The sequence below is a fragment of the Triticum aestivum genome, chromosome 1A (assembly GCF_018294505.1).
Source record: "Triticum aestivum cultivar Chinese Spring chromosome 1A, IWGSC CS RefSeq v2.1, whole genome shotgun sequence".
Lineage (NCBI taxonomy): Eukaryota > Viridiplantae > Streptophyta > Magnoliopsida > Poales > Poaceae > Triticum > Triticum aestivum.
Window position 1 is genome coordinate 514,895,215 of NC_057794.1, and position 22,807 is coordinate 514,918,021.

Here is a 22,807-nt window from a genome sequence, read left to right on the forward strand (position 1 = left end):
TGTTGATATGGTGGATAATGATCGATTTAACTTACTTCTTGAGGATTTCAGTCATGTCCGCATACTCCTGGGGATCTTTTCGTTTAGAGTCCAAGACGGTTACTACTCCCTGCTCAAGCCTAATCTCTAGGAGAATATAGTGGAAACTGCACACGCATGCATAACTCATCAATTACATTACTATAACCTGGACTAATATATAAGGGAAACCGAATATGCACAAGACAGTAACACTCACTTGAAGTTGTAAGGAAAGAGTATTATATCTTTGTTTTCATTTTTTTGAATGATCGTAGCAAGTTGGCCTCGGTATCTCCGGGATGATGTTCAACCTCAGTTGCATCTATGAGATATGTGTTAACGAACCCAATATCACCGATTTGTCTTTTCTTCAATTCGGCGATCTTCATTCTGCATAATATAGTGAGGATAATTATAAATACATGCAATGAAAGAGATGAGCTATATAGAGAGACTTAATGACAGAAGTAGTAGTATTTACAGACAGTAGCAGGTGATCGTTGTTTTATCGAGGGCCAATTGATTGAAAAACTGATAGAACTCCTCAAATGGAATAGGCAATAGTTCAATTCCAACGAGGTCATGCTCCGGTTTAACTCTCGCATACAAAGTACTCCTCCCCCCAGACTCTCTGCAGATTTTCAAGTACCAATCATTTAATCTTCGCATCATCGTTGTTAAAGATTTTTCATCTTTGACGAGAGGCTTCCCGTACTTGTATCTTTGTATCTGCACCTCCATGGGATCATAATGTACATCGTCGGGCAGGTAATCGTCAACATTGCCATAACCGGGCACCATCCTCGGATCGACGATGTTGCTAGGCACCTTGAGGGGGGGGGGCACTATTGCTTCGCTTGTTCGCCAAGCTGGGCAATTTGTTTCCCAGCTGCTCGTCGTTCTTTCAGCCTTTGATCACTGACTGTACTTCCCGACCGCTCCGCTTCGGCCTATATCTTTGCAATAATGCGCTCATAGTTGCCTTTCGGCGGAGACTTGGGTGGTTTTGCCAGGGCAGCCAGAGTGCGCTTCACTTTCACCGGATCTACCTTCTCCTCCGGAGGTGGATGTCTCTTTGCTTTCAACCCTTGAAACCAGTCATCCACTTCGGTTCGCGCGGTCTTCGCGTTCTCCTCCGGGGTCCTCTCGTATGGTAACTTCTCTGGAGTCTTCAGAGAAGGACCGAATCTGTATGTCCTCCCGCCTCTGGTTGTACTGCTAGACGCCGATCGAGCAGACAGAGCGGTTGTCTTCTTTACTTGCTTACGAGGCGGAGGAGAAGGACTACGACGCGCTGGAGCAGCTGGAGCGGCGGCAAGTCTCTTCCGCCCTTGCTGACGAGGCGGAGGAGGAGGCTGGCTGCTCGGGCGCGTCGGCGCAGGCGGAGAAGGAGGCGGAGTGCCACCACGCGCCGGAGAAGGAGCCGGCCGAGGGCCCTGATCGTCACTCGCCGGAGGAAGGGGGGGGGCACTATTGCTTCGCTTGTTCGCCAAGCTGGGCAATTTGTTTCCCAGCTGGTCGTCGTTCTTTCAGCCTTTGATCACTGACTGTACTTCCCGACCGCTCCGCTTCGGCCCATATCTTTGCAATAATGCGCTCATAGTTGCCTTTCGGCGGAGACTTGGGTGGTTTTGCCAGGGCAGCCAGAGTGCGCTTCACTTTCACCGGATCTACCTTCTCCTCCGGAGGTGGATGTCTCTTTGCTTTCAACCCTTGAAACCAGTCATCCACTTCGGTTCGCGTGGTCTTTGCGTTCTCCTCCGGGGTCCTCTCGTATGGTAACTTCTCTGGAGTCTTCAGAGAAGGACCGAATCTGTATGTCCTCCCGCCTCTGGTTGTACTGCTAGACGCCGACCGAGCAGACAGAGCGGTTGTCTTCTTTACTTGCTTACGAGGCGGAGGAGAAGGACTACGACGCGCTGGAGCAGCTGGAGCGGCGGCAAGTCTCTTCCGCCCTTGCTGACGAGGCGGAGGAGGAGGCTGGCTGCTCGGGCGCGTCGGCGCAGGCGGAGAAGGAGGCGGAGTGCCGCCACGCGCCGGAGAAGGAGCCGGCCGAGGGCCCTGATCGTCACTCGCCGGAGGAAGGGGGGGCACTATTGCTTCGCTTGTTCGCCAAGCTGGGCAATTTGTTTCCCAGCTGCTCGTCGTTCTTTCAGCCTTTGATCACTGACTGTACTTCCCGACCGCTCCGCTTCGGCCCATATCTTTGCAATAATGCGCTCATAGTTGCCTTTCGGCGGAGACTTGGGTGGTTTTGCCAGGGCAGCCAGAGTGCGCTTCACTTTCACCGGATCTACCTTCTCCTCCGGAGGTGGATGTCTCTTTGCTTTCAACCCTTGAAACCAGTCATCCACTTCGGTTCGCGCGGTCTTCGCGTTCTCCTCCGGGGTCCTCTCGTATGGTAACTTCTCTGGAGTCTTCAGAGAAGGACCGAATCTGTATGTCCTCCCGCCTCTGGTTGTACTGCTAGACGCCGACCGAGCAGACAGAGCGGTTGTCTTCTTTACTTGCTTACGAGGCGGAGGAGAAGGACTACGACGCGCTGGAGCAGCTGGAGCGGCGGCAAGTCTCTTCCGCCCTTGCTGACGAGGCGGAGGAGGAGGCTGGCTGCTCGGGCGCGTCGGCGCAGGCGGAGAAGGAGGCCGAGTGCCGCCATGCGCCGGAGAAGGAGCCGGCCGAGGGCCCTGATCGTCACTCGCCGGAGGAGGAGGCGGTGGAGGAGGCGGAGTGCCCTAACTCGCCGGAGGAGGAGGAGGAGGCGGAGGCGTCTAATTCGGAAGGTTGATGAGCTCCTTCCGCCATAGGCATGGAGTCTTCAGAGCAGACCCCAGCCGAGTCCCCCCTTCACCGGTAGGGTGGTCAAGCTAGAGGTCCTCAAATCCCTCCGTTATTTCATCCACCATCACCCTAGCATATCCTTCTGGAATCGGCCGGCAGTGAAAAGTTGCGCCAGGTTCAGTAGGATAAACAGAGCCAACAGCCGCCTTGACCTTCAAATTCATCCATTGCGTCATAATGTGGCAATTTTGAGACTCCGTGATAGCATCCACGGGATTGCTGGCAGGAGCCGTCAAGGCATGCTCCGGCTGAAGCAGCTCAGTGGAAGCCACGCTGCTTCTGCGCTGAGATGGTGGGGTAGCTTCGGGGGAGGCTTCGGCAATACGTTTGCTGCGATTTGCTTCTCGTTCCTCTATCGCGTCTACTCTTGCTTGCAGCGCCTGCATTTGGGTCTGCTGCACTTTTTTCCTCCTCTCATGGGATTTGTAACCGCCTGCGTCCGGAAACCCAACCTTCCACGAAATGGAGCCTGGCGTGCCTCGTGTCCGTCCAGGGTGCTCAGGATTCCCGAGGGCCATTGTGAGCTCGTCGTTCTCTCTGTCTGGAAAGAACGTCCCTTCTTGCGCTGCTTCGATATACTGCTTAAGCTTCCTGACTGGTATGTCCATTTGATCGTTCATCAAAATGCACTTCCCTGTTACAGGGTCCAAGGTTCCGCCAGCCCTGAAGAACCAAGTCCGGCAACGGTCTGGCCAGTTAATCATCTCTGGTTCGATCCCTTTATCAACCAGATCATTCTCAGCCTTGGAGCACTTAGGCCGGGCTACAAGGTAGCCACCTGACCCCGTGCGATGGTGAAGCTTCTTCTTCGCAGCATTTTGCTTGTTTGTCGCCGACATCTTCTTACTCTTTTCCAATGTCTTGTGGGCCACAAATGCGGGCCAGCGATCTTTGATCTTCTCATATCTGCCCTTGAATTCTGGTGTCTCATTATTTTCGACAAACTTATTCAGCTCTTTCTTCCACCTCCTGAATAGTTCTGCCGTCCTCTTAAGAGCAAAAGACTTGATTAATTTCTCTTTAACTGGGTTCTCTGGATTATCCTCTAGCGGTAGGGTGAAATTTGACTTCAGCTCAGTCCAAAGATCATTTTTCTGCATATCATTGACATAAGACACCTCAGGGTCTTCTGTAGCCGGCTTAAACCATTGCTGGATGCTTATCGGGATCTTGTCCCTAACCAGAACCCCGCACTGAGCAACAAATGCGTTCTTTGTTCGGATGGGTTCAATCGGTTGGCCGTTGGGCGCGATTGCTATGATCTCAAACTTTTCATCCGAGCTCAACTTTTTCTTTGGGCCTCGTCTCTTTACTGAAGTTGTGCTCGATCCGGAGGGCTAGAAAAAAGAACAAAGACTTCATTAATATGTGTACATACCAAAACAATGAATGCATCAATCAGCTAGTCAGCACGGGCTTAACTAATATATATACCTAGCCGGACTCGGTTCGATCACCGGAGCCGTCATCACGGTCTCCTTCTTGCACCGGCATTGGGTCACCAGAGCCGTCCTCATGTTCTTATTCTTGCACCGGCATTAGGTCACCGTACCCAGCTTGTTCACCCTCTCCTTCCAGACCATCGGTTTCGTTGAGAAACAACGAGACGGCATCACTTCCTTCTGCGATTATGTCCCTCAACAATGCTTCTTTTGCTTCGTCTAGGGCGGTGTCCATAGTTTCTACAAATATTTACAACATGGCAATTATTATTCAAACATGACAGATGGATATATTAGTGCCAAACGTAGAACTAGCTACCTAATCATAGTAAGCTATCGGGAGGGGGTATATATCGACAACGACGACACTACATCTATGTCCCTCGACGACCCTCATTCCCGATAAAAAAAAGAGGAAGAAGAAGAAAAAAAAGAGGAGAAGAAAGAATAGAAGAGAAGATCTCCTCTATTCTTTCTTCTCCTCTTTTTTTTCTTCTTCCTCTTCTTTTTTTATCCTCTTCTTCCTCTCATGTTCGAGAGGATCGCCGAGGGGTCGCGAGGTTGCCTAGTGTCAAAGGATTCAACAAAACCATGTCTTCATCATTAGGCGAAAGTAACATGTGCATGATGGTACGAAGCTCTTCAAAGTTGTTCTGGAACGGAGTCCCAGATAGGATAATTCGCTTTTTGGTACAAAGTTCAGCAAGAGCCTTCCGAATATCGCTATTTGGAAGGCCTTTGCTGAATTCGTACCAAAAGGCGGATTATCCTATCTGGGACTCTATTCCAGAACAACTTTGCAGAACATAGTACCAACATGCCCTGGTTACTTCCGGCTAATGATGAAGGCATGGATTTATTCAATACTTTGACACTAGGAAACCTCTCTCGACCCCTCGGCGATCCTCGACCCCTCGAACCCTCGACGACCCTGGAACCCTCGACCCCTAGACGACCCTGGAACCCTCGACCCTCGACCCTATAGAACCTTCGAACCCTTGACCCTGAAACCCTCGACCCTTGACCCCTTAACGACCCTCGACCCTCTACCCTAGTTCCCGACCCTCGACCCCTCGGCGATCCTCGACACCCTCGTTCCCGATAAAAATTAAGAAGAAGAAGAAGAAGAAGAAGAAGAAGAAGAAGAAGAAGAAGAAGAAGAAGAAGAAGAAGAAGAAGAAGAAGAAGAAGAAGAAGAAGAAGAAGAAAGAGGAGAAGAAGAAAGGAATAGCTAGAGGAGAAGATCAAAGAAAAAAAGAAGAAAAAAAAGAGGACAAGAAGAAAGGAATAGTGGAGAAGAAGAAAAATAGAATATATTCTATTTTCTCTTCTTCTCCACTATTCCTTTCTTCTTCTCCTCTTCTTTTTCTTCTTCTTATTTATTTCTCCTCTTCTTCCTCTCCTCTTCTTCTTCTTATTTAGTTCTCTCGACCCCTCGTCCCTCTCTCGACCCCTTGACGACCCTCGTCGCTGATAACATTTTTTTCTCCCCTCGACACCTCTCGACCTCTCGTCCCACTCTCGACCCCTCATCATCATCTATCACCCCGCTCGTTTTCTTTAGCATATATCCATGAACAAAATAGAGGAGAAGATCGAAGAAAAAAAAGAAGTCTTCCTCTTCTTATTTTCCTTTTTCCACTCCTTCCTTTTCTTCTTCTTCTTCTTCCTTCTTCCTTCTTCCTCTTTTCTTCCTTTTCCTTATTTTACTTTTTGCTCTACACTAACCTAATTAAAATGCACTAACCTAAAATCGATATCTACTAACAAACTAAATAAAAAATTAATACATATATGAAAAAACATATATAAACAAAAAAATGCTATGAACATTATATTCATACATACATATATAGCCACATCCATTCATCATATAGCTATAAACAAAAAAATTAATACATATATGAAAAAACATATATAAGAAAATGCTATGAACAGAGCCTCGACGGCGGCGGCTCACAACGGGGGCGGCCGGCGAGGGCGACGGCGGCGGCGGCGATGGCGTCGGCGACGACCACGACGTTGGCGGGGGCGGGCGGCGGGTGGCGTCGGGGCAGCGCCTGGCGGCGACGGGGCAGGGGCGACGAGGACGGCAGGCTCGGGGCGGCGCGGGGCGCGGGCGACGGCGGGGGCGACGACGACGTCGGGGCGGCGCCGGCGACGACGGGGCGGCGCGGGGCAGCGCCTGGTGGCGACGGGGCAGGGGCGACGAGGACGGCGGGCTCGGGGCAGCGCGGGGCGCGGGCGGCGGCGGGGGCGGCGACGATGTCGGGGCGGCGCGGGCGACGACGGGGCGGCGCGGGGCGCGGGCGACGACGGGGGCTGCGACGAAGTGCGCGGGCGACGACGACGAGGAGCAGGGCGTCTGGGCAGAGGGCGGCGTTGCCGGCGGGGAGAATGAGGAACTGAATGAATTTTTTGACAAGTGTTGTATATATAGCAAGAGCATTGGTCCCGGTTTATGAAACCAACCGGGACTAATGCCCCCCTTTAGTCCCGATTGGTGCCACCAACCGGGACCAAAGGCCTCTTTTCAGCAGCCCCAAGGGCAGAAAGCGGCGGCCTTTGGTCCCGGTTGGTGGCACCAACCGAGACTAAAGGGGGGGGGCATTAGTCCCGGGTCGTAGCACCAACCGGGACTAATACCACCCTTTAGCCCCAGTTGGTGCCACCAACCGGGACCAAAGGCCTGTGTTGCCCCCCATCCAAATATTTAGTCCCACCTCGCTAGTTGAGAGGGAGGCGCACCTGTTTATAAGGTGCGGTGCACCTTCCCTCTCGAGCTCCTCTCTAAAGCAGGCTTTCGGGCCTAACACTGCAATCTGTGCATGTGGGCCTATTAGGCCTCCCGCGGGCCTGAATCCTGGCCCATGGTAGGGTTTCTAGTCGTATTCGGCCCGTGGGGGCCCAGTAGGTGGCACTTTTTTTGTTTTTTTGTTTTTTTTGTTTCTACTTACAACTAAATACTTATAGTTTTGTAGTGTTTTCTTTTTTATTTTAGGTCACAAAAATTATAAACTTTCTGTTAGTGCCATTACTTTTAGAAAAAATATAAACTTTCTGTTAGTGCCATTAGTTTTCAAATTTGAATAGTTTAAATTTGAACATAGATGCACCTATAGAGAAAATTTGACCTAAATTCATAGTTTTCAAATGAACTCTGAAAAAGTTGGCATAGCATACTCGTCAGTTACAAATTTGGCATGGTATCATCATAATAGTTGCGAGAGAAAGTCTTCACTTTTTCTTTGCTTGTGTCATTTGCTTATTGCGCCGTAACCATGGATAATCTTCATTGTTTATCAGGATGCTTGGGTCAGCCTTGACATTGAAGGGAGGAATTTCATGAAACTTTTCATAATCTTCAGACATGTCTGTCTTGCCGTCCACTCCCAGGATGTCCCTTTTTCCTGAAAGAACTATGTGGCGCTTTGGCGCATCGTATGATGTATTCGCTTCCTTATCTTTTCTTTTTCTCGATTTGGTAGACATGTCCTTCACATAGATAACCTGTGCCACATCATTGGCTAGGACGAACGGTTCGTCAGTGTACCCAAGATTTTTCAGATCCACTGTTGTCATTCCGTACTGTGGGTCTACCTGTACCCCGCCGCCTAACAGATTGACCCATTTGCACTTAAACAAAGGGACCTTAAAATTAGGTCCGTAGTCAAGTTCCCATATGTCCACTGTGTAAACATAATATGTATCCTTTCCGCTCTCGGTTGCTGCATCAAAGCGGACACCGCTGTTTTGGTTGGTGCTCTTTTGATCTTGGGCGATCGTGTAAAATGTATTCCCATTTATCTCGTATCCTTTGTAAGTCAATACAGTCGAAGATGGTCCCCTGGACAACAAGTACAACTCATCACAAACAGTGTTGTCACCTCTGAGACGTGTTTCCAACCAACTGCTGAATGTCCTGATGTGTTCACATGTAATCCAGTCGTCGCACTGCTCCGGGTGTTTGGAGCGCAGACTGTTCTTGTGTTCATCGACATACGGGGTCACCAATGTAGAGTTCTGTAGAACTGTGTAGTGTGCTTGAGACCAAGAATATCCGTCCCTGCATATTATTGAGTCTCTTCCAAGAGTGCCTTTTCCAGTCAGTCTCCCCTCATACCGCGATTTAGGGAGACCTATCTTGTTAAGGCCAGGAATGAAGTCAACACAAAACACGATAACATCCTCTGTTTGATGGCCCATGGAGATGCTTCATTCTGGCCTAGCGCGATTACGGACATATTTATTTAGGACTCCCATGAACCTCTCAAAGGGGAACATATTGTGTAGAAATATGGGCCCCAGGATGACAATCTCGTCGACTAGATGAACTAGGACGTGCGTCATGATATTGAAAAAGGATGGTGGGAACACCAGCTTGAAACTGACAAGACATTGCGCCACATCACTCCTTAGCCTTGGTACGATTTCTGGATCGATCACCTTCTGAGAGATTGCATTGAGGAATGCACATAGCTTCACAATGGCTAATCGGACGTTTTCCAGTAGAAGCCCCCTCAATGCAACCGGAAGCAGTTGCGTCATAATCACATGGCAGTCATGAGACTTTAGGTTCTGAAACTTTTTCTCTGGCATATTTATTATTCCCTTTATATTCGACGAGAAGCCAGTCGTGACCTTCATACTGAGCAGGCATTAAAAGAAGATTTCTTTCTCTTCTTTCGTAAGAGCGTAGCTGGCAGGACCTTTATACTGCTTCAGAGGCATGCCGTCTTTTTCGTGCAAACGTTGCAGGTCCTCCCATGCCTCAGGTGTATCTTTTGTCTTCCTATACACGCCCAAGAAGCCTAGCAGGTTCACGCAAAGGTTCTTCGTCACGTGCATCACGTCGATTGAGGAGCGAACCTCTAGGTCTTTCCAGTAGGGTAGGTCCCAAAATATAGATTTCTTCTTCCACATGGGTGCGTGTCCCTCAGCGTCATTCGGAACAGCTAGTCCACCGGGACCCTTTCCAAAGATTACGTAGTGTAAATCATTGACCATAGCAAGCACGTGATCACCGGTGTGCATGGCGGGCTTCTTCCGGTGATCTGCCTCGCCTTTGAAATGCTTGCCTTTCTTTCGACATTGATGGTTGGTCGGAAGAAATCGACGATGGCCCAGGTACACATTCTTCCTGCATTTGTCCAGGTATATACTTTCAGTGTCATCTAAACAGTACGTGCATGCGTGGTATCCTTTGTTTGTCTGTCCTGAAAGGTTACTGAGAGCGGGCCAATCGTTGATGGTCACGAACAGTAATGCCTTAAGGTTAAATTCCTCCTGTCTATGCTCATCCCACGTACGTACACCGTTTCCATTCCAAAGCTGTAAAAGTTCTTCAACTAATGGCCTTAGGTACACATCAATGTCGTTGTCGGGTTGCTTAGGGCCTTGGATGAGAACTGGCATCATAATGAACTTCCGCTTCATGCACATCCAAGGAGGAAGGTTATACATACATAGAGTCACGGGCCAGGTGCTGTGATTGCTGCTCTGCTCCCCGAAAGGATAAATGCCATCTGCGCTTAAAGCAAACCATACATTCCTTGGGTCCTTTGCAAACTCATCCCAGTACTTTCTCTCGATTTTTCTCCACTGCGACCTGTCAGCGGGTGCTCTCAACTTCCCATCTTTCTTTCGGTTCTCGCTGTGCCATCGCATCAACTTGGCATGCTCTTCGTTTTTGAACAGACGTTTCAACCGTGGTATTATAGGAGCATACCACATCACCTTCGCAGGAACCCTCTTCCTGGGGGGCTCGCCGTCAACATCACCAGGGTCATCTCGTCTGATCTTATACCGCAATGCACCACATAGCGGGCATGCGTTCAGATCCTTGTATGCACCGCGATAGAGGATGCAGTCATTAGGGCATGCATGTATCTTCTCCACCTCCAATCCTAGAGGGCATACGACCTTCTTTGCTGCGTATGTACTGTCGGGCAATTCATTATCCTTTGGAAGCTTCTTCTTCAATATTTTTAGTAGCTTCTCAAATCCTTTGTCAGCCACAGCATTCTCTGCCTTCCACTGCAGCAATTCCAGTACGGTATCGAGCTTTGTGTTGCCATCTTCGCAATTGGGGTATAACCCTTTTTTGTGATCCTCTAACATGCGATCGAACTTCAGCTTCTCCTTTTGACTAATGCATTGCGTCCTTGCATCGACAATGACCCGGCGGAGATCATCATCATCGGGCACATCGTCTGGTTCCTCTTGATCTTCAGCAGCTTCACCCGTTGCAGCATCATTGGGCACATCGTCTGGTTCCTCTTGATCTTCACCAGCTCCCCCCATTGCAGCATCACCGTATTCAGGGGGCACATAGTTGTCATCGTAGTCTTCTTCTTCGCCGTCTTCCATCATAACCCCTATTTCTCCGTGCCTCGTCCAAACATTATAGTGTGGCATGAAACCCTTGTAGAGCAGGTGGGAGTGAAGGATTTTCCGGTTAGAGTAAGACCTCGTATTCCCACATTCAGTGCATGGACAACACATAAAACCATTCTGCTTGTTTGCCTCGGCCGCATCGAGAAACTCATGCACGCCCTTAATGTACTCGCGGGTGTGTCTGTCATCGTACATCCATTGCCGGTTCATCTGCGTGCATTATATATAATTAAGTGTCCAAATTAATAGAAGTTCATCATCACATTAAAACCAAAGTGCATACATAGTTCTCATCTAACAACATATAGCTCTCCAGAGCATCTAATTAATTAAACCATACATTGAAACTATGTAAAACATTTCAATGCAAAAACAAATGCGATCATAATCGCAACCAAGGTAACAATTGATCCAACGGCATAATTGAAGGAAATATGCCCTAGAGGCAATAATAAAGTTATTATTTATTTCCTTATAACATGATAAATGTTTATTATTCATGCTAGAATTGTATTAACCGGAAACATAATACATGTGTGAATACATAGACAAACTTAGTGTCACTAGTATGCCTCTACTTGACTAGCTCGTTAATCAAAGATGGTTATGTTTCCTGACCATGAACAAAGTACTGTTATTTGATTAACGAGGTCACATCATTAGTTGAATGATCTGTTTGACATGACCCATTCCATTAGCTTAGCACCCGATCGTTTAGTATGTTGATATTGCTTTCTTCATGACTTATACATGTTCCTATAACTATGAGATTATGCAACTCCCGTTTACTGGAGGAACACTTTGGGTACTACCAAACGTCACAACGTAACTGGGTGATTATAAAGGAGTACTACAGGTGTCTCCAAAGGTACATGTTGGGTTGGCGTATTTCGAGATTAGGATTTGTCACTCCGATTGTCGGAGAGGTATCTCTGGGCCCTCTCGGTAATGCACATCACATAAGCCTTGCAAGCATTACAGCTAATATGTTAGTTGTGAGATGATGTATTACGGAATGAGTAAAGAGACTTGCCGGTAACGAGATTGAACTAGGTATTGGATACCGACGATCGAATCTCGGGCAAGTAACATACCGATGACAAAGGGAACAACGTATGTTGTTATGCGGTCTGACCGATAAAGATCTTCGTAGAATATGTAGGAGCCAATATGGGCATCCAGGTCCCGCTATTGGTTATTGACCGGAGACGTGTCTCGGTCATGTCTACATTGTTCTCGAACCCGTAGGGTCCGCACGCTTAAGGTTACGATGACAGTTATATTATGAGTTTATGCATTTTGATGTACCGAAGGTTGTTCGGAGTCCCGGATGTGATCACGGACATGACGAGGAGTCTCGAAATGGTCGAGACGTAAAGATTGATATATTGGAAGCCTATGTTTGGATATCGGAAGTGTTCCGGGTGAAATCGGGATTTTACCGGAGTACCGGGAGGTTACCGGAACCCCCCGGGAGCCATATGGGCCTTAATGGGCTTTAGTGGAAAGGAGAAAGGGGCAGCCCAAGGTGGCTGCGCACCTCCCCCCTCCCCTAGTCCTATTAGGACTAGGAGAGGTGGCCGGCCCCCTCTCTCTCTTTCCCCCTCGGGGAATCCTAGTCCAACTAGGATTGGGGGGGGGAGTCCTACTCCCGGAAGGAGTAGGACTCCTCCTGCGCCCTCCTCCTGGCCGGCGCCCCCCTCCCCCTTGGCTCCTTTATATACTGAGGCAGAGGCACCCCAGAAACACACAAGTTGATCCACGTGATCTATTCCTTAGCCGTGTGCGGCGCCCCCAGCCACCATAGTCCTCAATAATACTATAGCGGAGTTTAGGCGAAGCCCTGCTGCTGTAGTACATCAAGATCGTCACCACGTCGTCGTGCTGACGGAACTCTTCCCCGACACTTTGCTGGATCAGAGTCCGGGGATCGTCATCGAGCTGAACGTGTGCTCGAACTCGGAGGTGCCGTAGTTTCGGTGCTTGATCGGTTGGATCGTGAAGACGTACGACTACTTCCTCTATGTTGTGTCAACGCTTCCGCAGTCGGTCTGCGTGGGTACGTAGACAACACTCTCCCCTCTCGTTTCTATGCATCACCATGATCTTGCGTGTGCGTAGGAATTTTTTTGAAATTACTACGAAACCCAACAGTGGCATCCGAGCCTAGGTTATTTATGTTGATGTTATATGCACGAGTAGAACACAAGTGAGTTGTGGGTGATATAAGTCATACTGCCTACCAGCATGTCATACTTTGGTTCGGCGGCATTGTTGGACGAGACGACCCGGACCAACATTACGCGTATGCTTACGCGAGACCGGTTCCCCCGACGTGCTTTGCACATAGGTGGCTTGCGGGCGACTGTCTCTCCAACTTTAGTTGAACCAAGTGTGGCTACGCCCGGTCCTTGCGAAGGTTAAAACGGAGTCTATTTGACAAACTATCGTTGTGGTTTTGATGTGTAGGTGAGATTGGTTCTTGCTTAAGCCCGTAGCAGCCACGTAAAACTTGCAACAACAAAGTAGAGGACGTCTAACTTGTTTTTGCAGGGCATGTTGTGATGTGATATGGTCAAGGCATGATGCTGAATTTTATTGTATGAGATGATCATGTTTTGTAACCGAGTTATCGGCAACTGGCAGGAGCCATATGGTTGTCGCTTTATTGTATGCAATGAAATCGCGATGTAATGCTTTACTTTATTACTAAACGGTAGTGATAGTCGTGGAAGCATAAGATTGGCGAGACGACAACGATGCTACGATGGAGATCAAGGTGTCGCGCCGGTGACGATGGTGATCATGACGGTGCTTCGAAGATGGAGATCACAAGCACAAGATGATGATGGCCATATCATATCACTTATATTGATTGCATGTGATGTTTATCTTTTTATGCATCTTATCTTGCTTTGATTGATGGAAGCATTATAAGATGATCTCTCACTAAATTATCAAGAAGTGTTCTCCCTGAGTATGCACCGTTGCCAAAGTTCGTCGTGCCCAGACAGCACGTGATGATCGGGTGTGATAAGCTCTACGTCCATCTACAACGGGTGCAAGCCAGTTTTGCACACGCAGAATACTCAGGTTAAACTTGACGAGCCTAGCATATGCAGATATGGCCTCGGAACACGGAGACCGAAATGTCGAGCGTGAATCATATAGTAGATATGATCAACATAACGATGTTCACCATTGAAAACTACTCCATCTCACGTGATGATCGGTTATGGTTTAGTTGATTTGGATCACGTGATCACTTAGAGGATTAGAGGGATGTCTATCGAAGTGGGAGTTCTTAAGTAATTTGATTAATTGAACTTAAACTTATCATGAACTTAGTACCTGATAGTATCTTGCTTGTTTATGTTGATTGTAGATAGATGGCTCGTGCTGTTGTTCCGTTGAATTTTAATGTGGTCCTTGAAAAAGCAAAGTTGAAAGATGATGGTAGCAATTATACGGACTGGGCCCGTAACTTGAGGATTATCCTCATTGCTGCACAGAAGAATTACGTCCTGGAAGCACCGCTGGGTGCCAGGCCTGCTGCAGGAGCAACGCCGGATGTTATGAACGTCTGGCAGAGCAAAGCTGATGACTACTCGATAGTTCAGTGTGCCATGCTTTACGGCTTAGAATCGGGACTTCAACGACGTTTTGAACGTCATGGAGCATATGAGATGTTCCAGGAGTTGAAGTTAATATTTCAAGCAAATGCCCGGATTGAGAGATATGAAGTCTCCAATAAGTTCTATAGCTGCAAGATGGAGGAGAACAGTTCTGTCAGTGAGCATATACTCAAAATGTCTGGGTATAATAATCACTCGATTCAATTGGGAGTTAATCTTCCGGATGATTGCGTCATTGACAGAATTCTCCAATCACTGCCACCAAGCTACAAGAGCTTCGTGATGAACTATAATATGCAAGGGATGAACAAGACTATTCCCGAGCTCTTCGCGATGCTGAAAGGTGCGGAGGTAGAAATCAAGAAGGAGCATCAAGTGTTGATGGTCAACAAGACCACTAGTTTCAAGAAATAGGGCAAAGGGAAGAAGAAGGGAAACTTCAAAAAGAACGGCAAGCAAGTTGCTACTCAAGAGAAGAAACCCAAGTCTGGACCTAAGCCTGAAACTGAGTTCTTCTACTGCAAGCAGACTGGTCACTGGAAGCGGAACTGCCCCAAGTATTTGGCGGATAAGAAGGATGGCAAGGTGAACAAAGGTATATGTGATATACATGTTATTGATGTGTACCTTACTAGAGCTCGCAGTAGCACCTGGGTATTTGATACTGGTTCTATTGCTAATATTTGCAACTCGAAACAGGGACTACGGAATAAGCGGGCACTGGCAAAGGACGAGGTGACGATGCGCGTGGGAAACAGTTCCAAAGTCGATGTGATCGCGGTCGGCACGCTACCTCTACATCTACCTTCGGGATTAGTATTAGACCTAAATAATTGTTATTTGGTGCCAGCGTTGAGCATGAACATTATATCTGAATCTTGTTTAATGCGAGACGGTTATTCATTTAAATCAGAGAATAATGGTTGTTCTATTTATATGAGTAATATCTTTTATGGTCATGCACCCTTGAAGAGTGGTCTATTCTTATTGAATCTCGATAGTAGTAATACACATATTCATAATGTTGAAGCCAAAAGATGCAGAGTTGATAATGAAAGTGCAACTTATTTGTGGCACTGTCGTTTAGGTCATATCGGTGTAAAGCGCATGAAGAAACTCCATACCGATGGACTTTTGGAACCACTTGATTATGAATCACTTGGTACTTGCGAACCGTGCCTCATGGGCAAGATGACTAAAACACCTTTCTCCGGTACTATGGAGAGAGCAACAAATTTGTTGGAAATCATACATACCGATGTATGTGGTCCGATGAATATTGAGGCTCGTGGCGGATATCGTTATTTTCTCACCTTCACAGATGATTTAAGCAGATATGGGTATATCTACTTAATGAAACACAAGTCTGAAACATTTGAAAAGTTCAAAGAATTTCAGAGTGAAGTTGAAAATCATCGTAACAAGAAAATAAAGTTTCTACGATCTGATCGTGGAGGAGAATATTTGAGTTACGAGTTTGGTGTACATTTGAAAAAAATTGTGGAATAGTTTCGCAACTCACGCCACCCGGAACACCACAGCGTAATGGTGTGTACGTCGTAATCGTACTTTACTAGATATGGTGCGATCTATGATGTCTCTTACTGATTTACCGCTATCGTTTTGGGGATACGCTCTAGAGACGGCCGCATTCACGTTAAATAGGGCACCATCAAAATCCGTCGAGACGACACCTTATGAACTATGGTTTGGCAAGAAACCAAAGTTGTCGTTTCTTAAAGTTTGGGGCTGCGACGCTTATGTGAAAAAGCTTCAACCTGATAAGCTCGAACCCAAATCGGAGAAATGTGTCTTCATAGGATATCCAAAGGAAACTATTGGATACACCTTCTATCACAGATCCGAAGGCAAGACTTTTGTTGCTAAATTCAGAAACTTTCTAGAGAAGGAGTTTCTCTCGAAAGAAGTGAGTGGGAGGAAAGTAGAACTTGACGAGGTAACTGTACCTGCTCCCTTACTGGAAAGTAGTACATCACAGAAAACTGTTTCAGTGACACCTACACTAGTTAGTGAGAAGCTAATGATAATGATCATGAAACTTCAGATCAAGATACTACTGAACCTCGTAGATCAACCAGAGTAAGATCCGCACCAGAGTGGTACGGTAATCCTGTTCTGGAAGTCATGCTACTAGATCATGATGAACCTACGAACTATGAAGAAGCGATGGTGAGCCCAGATTCCGCAAAGTGGCTTGAAGCCATGAAATCTGAGATGGGATCCATGTATGAGAACAAAGTATGGACTTTGGTTGACTTGCCCGATGATCAACAAGCAATTGAGAATAAATGGATCTTCCAGAAGAAGACTGACGCTGATGGTAATGTTACTGTCTACAAACCTCGACTTGTTGCGAAAGGTTTTCGACAAGTTCAAGGGGTTGACTACGATGAGACTTTCTCACCTGTAGCAATGCTTATGTCTGTCCGAATCATGTTAGCGATTGCCGCATTTTATGATTATGAAATTTGGCAGATGGATGTCAAAACTGCATTCCTGAGTGGATTTCTGGAAGAACAGTTGTATATGATGCAACCAGAAGGTTTTGTCGATCCAAAGGGACCTAACAAAGTGTGCAAGCTCCAGCGATCCATTTATGGACTGGTGCAAGCCTCTCGGAGTTGGAATAAACGCTTTGATAGTGTGATCAAAGCATTTGGTTTTATACAGACTTTTGGAGAAGCCTGTATTTACAAGAAAGTGAGTGGGAGCTCTGTAGCATTTCTGATATTATATGTGGATGACATATTACTAATTGGAAATGATATAGAATTTCTGGATAGCATAAAGGGATACTTGAATAAGAGTTTTTCAATGAAAGACCTCGGAGAAGCTGCTTACATATTAGGCATTAAGATCTATAGAGATAGATCAAGACGCTTAATTGGACTTTCACAAAGCACATACCTTGACAAAGTTTTGAAGAAGTTCAAAATGGATCAAGCAAAGAAAGGGTTCTTGCCTGTATTACAAGGTGTGAAGTTGAGTAAGACTCAATGCCCGACCACTGCAGAAGATAGAGAGAAAATGAAAGATGTTCCCTATGCTTCAGCCATAGGCTCTATCATGTATGCAATGTTGTGTACCAGACCTGATGTGTGCCTTGCTATAAGTTTAGCAGGGAGGTACCAAAGTAATCCAGGAGTGGATCACTGGACAGCGGTCAAGAACATCCTGAAATACCTGAAAAGGACTAAGGATATGTTTCTCGTATATGGAGGTGACAAAGAGCTCATCGTAAAAGGTTACGTTGATGCAAGCTTTGACACTGATCCGGACGATTCTAAATCGCAAAGCGGATACGTGTTTACATTAAACGGTGGAGCTGTCAGTTGGTGCAGTTCTAAACAAAGTGTCGTAGCGGGATCTACATGTGAAGCGGAGTACATAGCTGCTTCGGAAGCAGCGAACGAAGGAGTCTGGATGAAGGAGCTCATATCCGATCTAGGTGTCATACCTAGTGCATCGGGTCCAATGAAAATCTTTTGTGACAATACTGGTGCAATTGCCTTGGCAAAGGAATCCAGATTTCACAAAAGGACCAAGCACATCAAGAGACGCTTCAACTCCATCCGGGATCTAGTCCAGGTGGGAGACATAGAGATTTGCAAGATACATACGGATCTGAATGTTGCAGACCCGTTGACTAAGCCTCTTCGACGAGCAAAACATGATCAGCACCAAGGCTCCATGGGTGTTAGAATCATTACATTGTAATCTAGATTATTGACTCTAGTGCAAGTGGGAGACTGAAGGAAATATGTCCTAGAGGCAATAATAAAGTTATTATTTATTTCCTTATATCATGATAAATGTTTATTATTCATGCTAGAATTGTATTAACCGGAAACATAATACATGTGTGAATACATAGACAAACTTAGTGTCACTAGTATGCCTCTACTTGACTAGCTCGTTAATCAAAGATGGTTATGTTTCCTGACCATGAACAAAGTATTGTTAATTGATTAACGAGGTCACATCATTAGTTGAATGATCTGATTGACATGACCCATTCCATTAGCTTAGCACCCGATCGTTTAGTATGTTGCTATTGCTTTCTTCATGACTTATACATGTTCCTATAACTATGAGATTATGCAACTCCCGTTTACCGGAGGAACACTTTGGGTACTACCAAACGTCACAACGTAACTGGGTGATTATAAAGGAGTACTACAGGTGTCTCCAAAGGTACATGTTGGGTTGGCGTATTTCAAGATTAGGATTTGTCACTCCGATTGTCGGAGAGGGATCTCTGGGCCCTCTCGGTAATGCACATCACATAAGCCTTGCAAGCATTACAACTAATATGTTAGTTGTGAGATGATGTATTACGGAACGAGTAAAGAGACTTGCCAGTAATGAGATATACCGATGACAAAGGGAACAACGTATGTTGTTATGCGGTTTGACCGATAAAGATATTCGTAGAATATGTAGGAGCCAATATGGGCATCCAGGTCCCGCTATTGGTTATTGACCGAAGACGTGTCTCGGTCATGTCTACATTGTTCTCGAACCCGTAGGGTCCGCACGCTTAAGGTTACGATGACAGTTATATTATGAGTTTATGCATTTTGATGTACCGAAGGTTGTTCGGAGTCCCGGATGTGATCACGGACATGACGAGGAGTCTCGAAATGGTCGAGATGTAAATATTGATATATTGGAAGCCTATGTTTAGATATCGGAAGTGTTCCGAGTGAAATCGGGATTTTACCGGAGTTCCGGGAGGTTACCGGAACCCCCCGGGAGCCATATGGGCCTTAATGGGCTTTAGTGGAAAGGAGAAAGGGGCAGCCCAAGGTGGCTGCGCACCTCCCCCCTCCCCTAGTCCTATTAGGACTAGGAGAGGTGGCCGGCCCCCCTCTCTCTCTTTCCCCCTCGGGGAATCCTAGTCCAACTAGGATTGGGGGGCGAGTCCTACTCCCGGAAGGAGTAGGACTCCTCCTGTGCCCTCCTCCTGGCCGGCGTCCCCTCCCCCTTGGATCCTTTATATACTGAGGAAGAGGCACCCCAGAAACACACAAGTTGATCCACGTGATCTATTCCTTAGCCGTGTGCGGCGCCCCCAGCCACCATAGTCCTCGATAATACTGTAGCGGAGTTTAGGCGAAGCCCTGCTGCTGTAGTACATCAAGATCATCACCACGCTGTCGTGCTGACGGAACTCTTCCCCGACACTTTGCTAGATCGGAGTCCGGGGATCGTCATCGAGCTGAACATGTGCTCGAACTCGGAGGTGCCATAGTTTCGGTGCTTGATCGGTTGGATCGTGAAGACGTACGAATACTTCCTCTATGTTGTGTCAACGCTTCCGCAGTCGGTCTACGTGGGTACGTAGACAACACTCTCCCCTCTCGTTGCTATGCATCACCATGATCTTGCGTGTGCGTAGGAAATTTTTTGACATTACTACGAAACCCAACAATAATGATACCAAGCCTCGGTATGAATGGCATATTTTGTAATCTTTCTAATCTTCAAGTGCATTGCATCCATCTTGATCTTGTGATCATCGACGACATCCGCAACATGCAACTCCAATATCATCTTCTCCTCCTCAATTTTTTTATTTTTTCCTTCAACAAATTGTTTTCTTCTTCAACTAAATTTAACCTCTCGACAATAGAGTCAGTTGGCATTTCCGATTCACATACATCCTAGATAAATAAAATCTATATCACGTTGGTCGACATATTTTTCATAAACAATAAATGAACCAATAGTTATAAAGATAATATACATACCACATCCGAATCATAGACAGGACGAGGGCCGACGGGGGCGGATACCAAAACCATCGCACTATATAAGATGCAATAATAAATGTAAGAAAATGATACAAGTATCTATCTAAACATACAAGTAAGAATATTTTTCCTTTCAGAAAGAAGATAAGAACAAGAGGCTCACCACGGTGGTGTCGGTGATGAGATCGGCGCGGGTGATCGACGGCGGTGAAGACGGGGACGGGGCGTGATGGACCGCTTAATCTAGACAAATCTCGAGGAAAATGGAGCTTGGAGGTCGAGCTTCGAGAGGAGAAAGCTTAAGTAGTGTGGCTCGGGCATTCCATCGAACACCTCATGTGCATAGGAGGTGAGCTAGAGCACCACAAAGCCCTCTCCCCCTCGGCCAGAAAAAACAGAGCACTGTGCTCTGCTCTTGCGCGAGGGGGTATATATAGGCACCTCATTGGTCCCGGTTGGTGACATGAGCCGGGACTAAAGGGGAGCCTTTGGTCCCGGTTCAAGCCACCAACCGGGATCAATGGTGGTGGGCCAGGAGCGAGGTCCATTGGTCCCGGTTCGTCCCACCAACCGAGACCAAAAGGTCCAGATGAACCGGGACCAATGGCCCAGGTGGCCCGGCCGGCCCCCTGGGCTCACGAACCGGGACCAGTGCCCACATTGGTCCCGGTTCTAGACTGAACCGGGACTAATGGGCTGACCCGGCCTGGACCAAAGCCCTGTTTTCTACTAGTGTAAGACTAAAGCCACCGACTAAGCAACAACTGTCGCTATTCATATCCAGTTGATGAAGGGGCGCTGAAAGTCTATGCCTAATACCAAACAGACCTCGCAGCCAAACCTAGCATCTAAGACTTAAGGTTCCAACCAGGACGCCTGCCGGGTATGGGCACCCACCAGTTCGGTGTGCTCCTCAACCAGGACGCCTACCGGGTGTGAGGCCGCCGCAGCCACCTGCCACCAATCCATCTTCAGACTTAACTGCTGCATCAACCTTGCCCGGTCTAGCTGCCGCCGACGCCAGGCAGTGTCACCCTCCTACGCGAGTCCATCTCCGCTCATCAGGCGCCGAGTCTCCACCGCGCCACGCCGCCGAGATCCGTCGTCATCAATGGACAAGATGAAACACCGCTCCTCCTCTTGTCCCCTCCAACCAGCACTTGGTCCAAAATGATGCCCCTAGGAGGGAGAACGACATCGAAACATCGTCATCGTCTGATCCGGTAGACCCAGATCTAGGGTTTCCCCCAGAACCTCCCGATCAGGTTGACGTGACCTGCAACAACGATGCCTCGAGAAGGAAACGACGTCAAAGACGCCACCATCGTCCGCCAAGACCGCAGTCAGGCGCGATTTTCACCGGAAGCCGTGTCGTCCTGATCTCGTGGCTGGCTAGAACCGCGCGGAGTCTCGCCATGAAGACGTATGCCGCTACTAGTACTTCGGTAGAGATCCTCCATACCCTCACCTATCCCTCCATGCACCACCGGCCGGCCAAGACCACGCCACCGGTGGATTTGGACGGGACGCCAGATCTGCGGCCGCCGCGACCCATCTACAGGTAGAGCCATCCACCAGTTCATCCATGGACTGCTGCCACCATCCATGCATGAAGGGAAGCCCATCGCCATCCTGGACCGTTGCCCGCCGCCGCCTAGGCTAGGGTCGTCGCCCTGCCTGCTGCCCACGGGCGCACCACAAGAGACGCCCCTACTGCCTCAAGGGGATCCCGCCACAGATCCGCCCGCCCTAGTGCCTTGGCATCGGGCCCGCCGCCACCGCGGACCTCGCCGGCGGCGGCAGCGGCAAGAGTATCTGCTCCTTCTCCAAGACCAACACAGAGGCCACATCAGCAGGACCAAACCTCGTACCCCCTCATGTCGCCTCCTTGGGCGACGCCAGGGGGCCAAAAAAAGGAAATTTGTTTGTGTTTTAGAAAGTTTTAAAAGCTATAACTTTTGATTTTCACATCGGGATTCAGATCGTTTTCACGTTGGGTTTCCCACGATGAGTACTTCAAAACTAGATTTCATATGGGTACATTTCGTCAAACTATTTTTGTCAGCCAACTTTGAATAATATTGAGGCAATTATAGTGCTATAAGGGCATCTCCAATGCCGACCCACAAATTTGTTCCGGCATCCACCGAGGGTGTAGCGAGTGGCGCTCTCTCGACCGGCGCATCTCTTCAATGCCGGCAGTGAGAGGTCGAGTCTGTTCTGCGCCGGCCTCAATGCGGAGCGGCCGCTCTACAACGGCAAAGAATGCGGGCAGCTGGCGCCGGGCGAGAACGCACACAGGCACAGGTGTGTGGTCTTTGGTGGGCCAACGTAGTATGGAGCGGGCGTGACAGTGGTCCAGGCGCTCGCAACCCCTCCCCCCCCCCCCCCACACACACACTTTGTCTGCGGATTGCGGGAAAAAACACGTCTGGACCGGCCTGCGGGCCGATGTTGGACCACATTGGATGGCGAAAGACGTTTGGACCATGCGGTCCGGACGGTTGCGGGTGGTTTGAGGGTCGGTGTTGGAGATGTCCTTAGTGCATTTTAACTTCAATTAACTTACTAATTATTGCATTTGGTCAATGTTACAAGACCTTGCCATGTCATGCATTGCATACCACGATCATCCTGATATCTTGGTTGTAATAGTAAATACATCATTTGCCCTTTTCTACTGTTTCTGCTTCTTATC